We start from the raw sequence: 8506 nt of genomic DNA, 5'->3' as shown, positions 1-8506 counted from the left end.
ATTGCCTAGCTTAAAGACTAAACAGACACAACAATTAAATGTAATGTGTGATCCTTGATTGAATCCCAGTTCCCCTAAAAGAAAGAAAGAAAGAAAAAAAGAAAGAAAAGAAAAGAAAAAACCCTATAAAGGAATTCTTGGGACAACTGGGGGAAATTGAATATGGATAGGGTAGTAGTGATGGGAATTCCTAAGTTTGATACTTTGTACAGTGGTTAGATAAGACGAGGTCCTTAGCAAATGCACCTGTGGTATTTAGGGGCAAGAAAAGCAACTTACTTTCAAATGCTTCAGAAAAAAAGGACAAATATATATTTGTAGACAGAGAATGATAAGGTAAATGTGATAAGGTGTAAATGATTGGTGATTCTGAGTGAAACATATACTAACATTCTTCCTTACTATCTTTGCTACTTTCCTGTAACCTTGAAATTCTTTCAAAATAAAAACTTACAAAAGTAATCTTTACACAGAAAAAAAAAAGTAAAATTGATTACATTCCGCCTCCTATATTTTGTTCAATTACTTTTTTTATTTTTTTCGATATTTTATTTTATTTATCTATTTGAGAGAGAGAGAGAGAGGGAGCTGAAGCAAGGGGAGAGGCAGAGAGATAGGTAGAACCAGACTCCCCACTGAGCAGGGAGCCCAACGTGGGGCTCAATCCCAGGACCCTGAGAGCATGACCAGAGACAAATGCAGATGCTTAACCCTCAATTACCTTTTTAAAATAAACTAACATTTCTAACATGGACACCTTCCCTAAAAAAAAAAAAAAAAAAAGGAAGAAAAGAGAGAGACGTGATAACTAAACACAGTGCACAATCCCTAACTGGTTATTTGGTCTTTTAAAAAACAAAAAGCAGCAGGGTGCCTGGCTGGCTCAGTTGGAGAACCATGCGACTCTTGCTCCTGGGGCCTTGAGCTCCAGCCCCACACTGGGTGTAGAGATTATTTAAAAATAATAATAATAATAATTTTTTTAAATTTTTAAAAATCAAAAGCAGCAGCTTTAAAGGACATTATTGAGGAGCACCTGAGTGGCTCAGGTCATGATCCCAGTGTCCTAGGATCGAGCCCCGCATCAGTCTCCCTGCTCTATGGGAAGCAGGGACAACTGGGGGAAATTGAATATGGATAGGGTAGTAGTGATGGGAATTCCTAAGTTTGATACTTTGTACAGTGGTTAGATAAGACGAGGTCCTTAGCAAATGCACCTGAGGATGCAGGTGCTTCTCCCTCTCCAGCTACCCCTGCTTGTGTTCCCTCTCTATCTCTCTCTGTCATAAATAAAGTTTTAAAAAAAATAAAATGGGGAGGGGTGCCTGGGTGGCTCAGTGGATTAAAGCCTCTGCCTTCCGCTCAGGTCATGATCTCAGGGTACTGGGATCGAGCCCCAAATTGGGCTCTCTGCTCAGCAGGGAGCCTGTTTCCCTTCCTCTCTCTCTCTCTGCCTGCCTCTCTGACTACTTGTGATCTCTGTCAAATAAATAAATAAAATCTTTAAAAAAGAAGAATTTTAAATCAGTTACTGATACAGCTGGCACCCTCAGAAGGCTATTTAAGGGACATTTAATGTAAGGCCTGTTTATAGAGTAAACTTAAGGGAGCAAATCAGGGATAAAGAAAGCTTCTGGGACCGGCAATCCTGGAGGTCAGTTACCACCCCCAGACCTATAGGCACAGGGGGAGACAAGAGTTTCAGGACCCAGAGAGGGTGCAGCCACCCAGCAGGAGTGTGGTGTTCAGTGGAACACAGCTGCTGCTCAAACATCTGGAGTAAATACCCTTCCTTTGCCTTCTCTCCTCTCCTGCCAGAGCCTCTGATAAGCTGAGGGCAAGAGGGTATAGGATACAGAGAAGGGCAGGGAGGGAAGAGACTTGGAGGGGCAAAGGTATATCCAGCACAGTCGTCAATATTTCAACACTTGGGAAGTAGGACACAGAGCCCCACAGAGCGTATGGTCCTATTTTTATACAGCGAAGTCAATTCTCCCATATATGCCTATGTAATTGCTTGCACATGACTGCAGCAAGAGTGAGGGGCCCCTGGCTGGCTCAGTCGGTACAGCACGAGACTTGATCTCGGGGTCGTGGGTTTGAGCCCTGTGCCGGGTGTAGACATAACTTAAAAGAAAAAAAAACTCTGTATTCACCGGCAGCCCATAAACTAAAACTGACTGCATGAGAAAGGAGAAAGACAGGGGATTTTATACATGAGATTGTTAATATTTAGTACCTGGGCAGAGTGTGGGGCAGAGGAGAAGACGACTAGAAAAACAAAACAAAACAAACAAAACAGGATATTTATGAATAGGAATTCCAAGTAATTTAACAAAGAAAATAATTATTAAAGAAACAGCATATCCAAGGAAGATAGATTATTGTAGATGCTTTTTCTAATGAATGACAAGATTTTGCTTCTAGGGGTTGGTTAAAGTAATTATGATACAGCCATTCAGTGAAACACACACAGATACACAATGAACATAGGTGTTTATTAATATGAAAAGTTTTTACAAAGCACACGTCTAAGAAGTTGTTACAGGAAAGTGTATCTATACTCATAACCATCTATACATGTCCCCATACCTACGTACGTATCAATGTGTAGCTCAGTGGTTATGCCCAGATCAGTCATGGTGGTTGTTTATAGTCTGTGGAGGAAGGATCCTGGGTGGGTTTGTCTTCTGTATTTTTTTTTCTCCTTGTTTTTTTCTACTTTTAATTATGTGTATCTTCTCTTTTTTCCCCTAAATTGACTTTCAATAACTCTGTGATAAAGAATAAAATAAAACACATATCTGAGCTCGTTAAACGTGTGTTCAGTTTGTAAAAATTCAGAGGTGCTTTTTGCATCTTTCCATGTATATGAATCTTCAATAAAAATACTACCTTTCAGGGCACCTAGTGGTTCAGTCAATTAAGCATCTGCCTTTGGCTCAGATCATGATCCCAGGCTGCCAGGATCGAGCCCCACATGGGCCTCAGGGAGCCTGCTTCTCCCTCTCCCTCTCCCCTCCCCGCCCTCCTCTGCATGCATGCACTCCCCCTCTCTCTCAAATAAAATCTTAATAAAAAGTACAAATTCTACATCAATGGATTTCACATACAAATTCAAATTCCTAGCTTCATTTGAACAAAATCTGGCCAAATCAGGCGCACGTCCCCACAGGTAATGACTGCTGGAGCTGAGCAATCATCGTCCTTTTGGACAAAGAATGAGTGTAAAACTCCACAACCCCAAGCACCTCTTCTCTCTTTCATGACACCCTCCAGACATCCAGAAATTAATAACTTCTCCGAACCTTTTCATTTGTGAAATTCCTAAGGTTCTCCAGAAACTGTAGGACACGCCAAGAAAAAATGAGAAAATGGCACTGAGAATGAAGGGAATAAATCTCAACTCTACTATTTACTAGTATGTACTGCTTAGCTTCTCTGAGCCTCAGTTTCCTGAACTGTAAAATGGGTATAATAATAATAATACCCACCTTACAGGGTTGTCAAGTTAAATGCATAGTATTAGACACAGAGTCACTCCCATCTCTATAGGTAGTAGAGACTCAAAGCTCTCCCCAGTATTCAGAAATGCGAAAAGAGGGTTCAAAGAGGTGAAGCAGTGCATTGACAGCAACCTGTAGGCCAAAGCTAACTCCCCTATTGCCCTTATGGAGAAGGAAAGTCAGTCGTCTGACCTGAAGGGTGGATGATGTTTCAAAGCTTGGGGACTTTGGATGATGAGGACACAGGTTCAGTCTGGAAGGCATCAGTGTTTAATCTTGAGTAACCTCACTCCCGGCTTACGCAATGCTGGAGCCACTGACGTGATAATAGTGGTTTCACCTGAAAGGAAAAAGAAAACCCCTTTGATGTGCCCTGGGCCTCAAGCCAGAGCACTTGCTCGGCCTCCTGGCCATTGCTCTTCTCTGCCCACTCCCCAGTCACAAAGGCCTCCCACTCCCTAACCTCAAGCAACTAGAGCCCTCGAGCCACTCCTACGGGCTCAGGAAAGCCCATTATAGATTCTTCCGGAAGTTTGCAAACGGATTTTTTTTTTCACACCAGCATCACCTAAAATTAAATTCTAGGAAAAATTAAACGTTAAAACTGCAAAAATTTAGGGGTGCCTGGGTGGCTCAGTTGGCTAAGCCGCTGCCTTCGGCTCAGGTTATGATCCTGGGGTCCTGGGATCAAGCCCCACATCGGGCTCTCTGCTTCAGCAGGGAGCCTGCTTCCTCCTCTCTCTCTGTCTGCCTCTCTGCTTACTTGTGATCTCTGTCAAATAAATAAATAAAATCTTTTTTTAAAAAAAGTATCTGTAGCTATTTAACTCTGCTGTTGTACCATGAAAGCAGCCATACACAGTTTGTAAATGGACTGGTACCGCTGTGTGCCAATAAAACTTTATTACAAAAACAGGCAGTGAGGGGAAAAAAAATAGACCGTGGACCAGATTTGGACCAGGGACTGTAGATTGTCCACTCCTGCCCTGACAATCAATAAAACAAATCCAGCCTTGGTCTGTAGCATTTGCTGAATTCTGTGCTGTAAATACTCCCCATGGCCAATTTCGAGCTACCACTGTGAGGTCAGTCCCTGAAACTTGGGAGTTGAGAACAACACGTGCACCAACATATCACACAGATATGATAGAAGCTGCCTCAAAAGCACAAGTAAAATGAAAAAGTGGCAAAATAACTAGGAGGTAGTGAAAGCTTACTACCTTTGTTTTTACCTTATTTATTTATTTTTTAAGCAGGCTCCATCTCCCATGTGGAGCTCAAACTCACGACCCTGGGATTGACATGTACTTTACTGACGGAGCCAGCCAAGGGCCCCCCTGGCTTGGCATTTTCTGACCAAAATAAATTATTTGGGCAAGTGTTTGAGCCCCCATTTCCTTATCTATAAAACATGAGCAATAATATTAAGTTGTGAGGATAACACGGGCGGAGGGCTCCATAGTGGCAAATCCAATGGGGAAGAGGTACAGGCAGGTGGCAGAAGGCCACCTTGGCCAGCCCCACCGGTGGTTCAAGACACAATTGCCGGTCAGTCTTCCCCACTGGAAATTCTCACGAGCTTTCTTCTCCGTCGGTGCCCACAGTGCTTGGTCATGCCAGTGTCTTCCAGAACATTGAAGAGTGAAGAGGTAGACCAGACAGACTGGTGGGCAGCCGAGGAAGGTTTATGGAGTGATAGCAAAGTGATAGCACCAAAGCACCCATAGACAGAGGTCGGGGACCCGAGGGGCTTGCCACCGGGGGATTTTATGTCTCAGGGGTTTTATGGGCTTGTTGACGGGGTGTTTTAATTTGACCAACCCTTGGGCACCTCACCTGTCATCCAATCAGATTTTTGTCACCTATCTATCATGGGAAAGGGAGGACTCCTTCCAGGTCGTATAAAACTGTCCTAAGGGGGGGGGGGGGTCCTCGTCCTGCATGCCTGCTTTCCAACTCTCCTTCATCATACCCCCCTCTGAAGAGGTGACCCTAACTGCTATTAGGGGAAAAGGGCGACAACCGATGGCAGCCACCTCCTGCTGGTCAGGAGCCTTGGGTGGGGCGGCAGTCAGGGGTCCTGTCCTCCCAAACTATCAAGGGGTCCTCGGTAGGTGTTTGGTTTTGACCTTCAAGTGAGGCTCCATCTGAAATACCATTTGGAGTTTGACCTTTATTCTGGAAAATACACAGCGGGTTACTTAGGAGGCAAGGCCCAGAGCACAGTGCAAGACCCAGGACAGCCCGGAGTCCTGTGAGATGTAAAACATATTTCAGTGAACTCCCCCCACACCGGGAGGAGAGGGCGGGCGAAAGGAATGCAATAGGGTTGACGACTTGAAGGGAGAGAGGGGAGGTAATGTTTATCTGTGTCTTGTTGCTTCCAGACTTGTTGGAGGTCCTCTCTGGGTTTACAGAGGGATTCGGGTTCCTTGCTGTTGGGCCCTGCTGGGGACCAGGGTTTGACGCTGGAATGGTGCGTCCAGGCTTTACTCTGACTGCTGCTGGAGTGGCTAAAGTCGCCGTATGCAGGCCTTCCCAGCCTGGCTCGAACAAGCACTTGGTCCCCCCGGGGTGAAAGGGGACAGGCTGGTTATTTTGGGGCTGGGAGTTAGGAAGCTCCTTCCAAGAGGGCTAGTGATTCCATTATCCTTCTGAAGGAACCGGGGGAGCCCAAACCAAGGGATTACCAGTGTCTTTACCACTGCCGAGGCTTTTCCGGTTTTACAGGGAAAGGCCTCAGTCCGGGGCATGGAGGGACCATCTACCCACACCAGGAGGTACCGTAGCCATGCATTTTAGACAGGGGTGACGTTCATTTGCTGATCTTCCCCAGGGGAAAGTTCCCACTTGCTGTGTGCCTCCGGGGAATTGTGAAGGGGCGGGGGGGGGGGGTTCTCCTTTGGGCAGACTCCACACATCTTTAACATGTTTTTAATAGTCCTATCTAAATTTCTCCCTGTAAAGAGTTTGGGAGTCATTTGTAGGGTTTTATCTTTGACCTAAACGGTAGGTTTGGTGTAGGGTTTTAGGATCTTTCATGGGTTAGCAGCTCTGCCTGTTGACTGCGAGGGTATAACCCTGTTCTGTGGCCAGTTGTGTTTTCTCAACTGAACAGCGGGGTCTTTCCTGGGTTACGGGGCCACCCCTAATGGGGGGGAGGGGAGGAGGCGACCAGAGGGGTCTCTGACCTGACAGCCTATTTTGCTACAGCCTCAGCCAATCTATAACCGTCCATTCCTTTTTTGTGCCCTTTTTAGTGTACACCTGCTACTTCTGGGGTTTGTGTACGGCTTATAGAGCCATGTGAATTCCTGATGATACTTTAGGAGAACCTGAAGCAGTCAGAACACGTCTCTCTCCACACTGTACTATGGCACAATGGACGAACAACAAATGAGCTCCCATAGAAAATAAAGTCTATTCCGGATTTTCTGCTGGGGTTTCTTTCTTTTTCTTTTTTTAAAGATTTATTTATTTATTTGACAGAGATCACAAGTAGGAAGGGGGCGGGGGGGAAGAAGGCTCCCTGCCGAGCAGAGAGCCAGATACGGGGCTCGATCCTAGGACCCTGAGATCATGACCTGAGCCAAAGGCAGAGGCTTAACCCACTGAGCCACCCAGGTGACCCGCCTCTTGAGATTTCTAAAAGCTTTTTCTGACTCTGGATCCCATATACAGGCCTCCTGGGTGTCTTTGATCAGCCAACAGAGCATGCTTGCTATTTCTCCATGTCCTAGTATCCACGAGTGTCCTGTTATACCCAAAAAACCCTCTCCGGCCAGAGAAAGTTGTGGAGCCCGTAAGGTGTATGGGAATGGGCACTATTAAGGCCCAGCCCACTTCAGCCTGAGTTGTCCAGACCTGGGAATTAAGAGAAATGTGTGGCTCCCAAGCATTAAGAGTGAGAGGAAATTAGATCTCCCTAGGTGCATCCCAGAAGGCGAGATGAAAATTTGGCTTACGGGTCACCCAGTGACAGCCTTAATGACAACACTGCAGTTAAAAAGTTGGCCTGGAGCAGAGAGCAGAATGGAAAAGGTGGTATCAAGAAGGAAATCAATTGGTTTTCCTTCTGTTTCCAGAATTACCGGAGGTGCCGGGTTCCCTAGGGTTAGCTGTTGCTCCCGGGCCCCAGCAAATCCAGTCGGAGCACTGGCCATCTGAGCCCTCACAGACTGAGGTCCCCGAGGGCATTCAGATTTCCGGTGTCTCCCTCCATACAGGCAACAAGGGTTACAGGGCCTGGTTTTTGCCATAGGAGGCATTCTCACATCAGTGTCCCAGGCAGCTACAGAAATGGCATCTGTGCCAGAGTCTTGGGAGGTCACAACCAAAGCCTCAGACTTCCTGAAGCTTCTCTTCCTCACTCTCTCCTCTTGGTCCCAACTGTGAGAGACCCACTAGCAGTTCGTTAGAGCTCTTCTAGAGTCCCCTCAGGGCCAGCAGTCAACTTTTGCAGTTTTTTACCAAATAAGAATGATCTTGGCCTCAGGGACAACCAGGCAGGGGAGACAGAGGTGTATTTAATGAGATTCTCTCACGCTTAAGAAAAATTGTTGGGGGGCGCCTGGGTGTCTCAGTGGGTTAAAGCCTCTGCCTTTAGTTCTGGTCATGATCTCAGGGTCCTGGGATCGAGTCCCGCATTGGGCTCTCTGCTTGGCGGGGAGCCTGCTTCCCCCTCTCTCGCTCTGCCTGCCTCTCTGCCTACTTGTGATCTCTGTCAAATAAATAAATAAAATCTTTTTAAAAAATAATTGTTGGGCTTTCTTCCTGAGTTTGGGTTCACAGTTTTATTTTTCAGCAGACCCAGACATCCTCTACCAGAGACTTCGAAAACTATCTTAACAATTGCCCTTGAAAACTTTGAGACACACAAGATTAACCATTTTTTTATCGACAGACCCAAACAGCCTTTGAAAGCATAAATTGATACCCGGTTATCAATGCTTTAGCACTTTGGAAAAGACCTAGATGTAATCCCATTAATCATTCAAACA

The 8506-nt window shown here is 45.7% G+C and overlaps 1 long non-coding RNA gene across 1 annotated transcript in view; it reads right to left on the bottom strand.

Moving 5' to 3' along the window:
* Positions 1-2479: 2479 nt before the first annotated feature.
* Positions 2480-8506, bottom strand: part of LOC309847782 — a 42519-nt gene continuing 36492 nt past the window's right edge. Inside the window, exons 4-5 of the long non-coding RNA XR_014302602.1 lie at positions 3699-3846; positions 2480-2774 (exon numbers count right to left, since the gene is read on the bottom strand). This is a non-coding gene — a long non-coding RNA (uncharacterized lncRNA). The remainder of the gene's footprint in view (positions 2775-3698; positions 3847-8506) is intronic.

This window comes from Mustela nivalis (assembly GCF_964662115.1).
Source record: "Mustela nivalis genome assembly, chromosome: 14".
Lineage (NCBI taxonomy): Eukaryota > Metazoa > Chordata > Mammalia > Carnivora > Mustelidae > Mustela > Mustela nivalis.
Note: the sequence above shows the minus strand (reverse complement) of the source record. Positions and strands in the feature narration are given on the sequence as shown.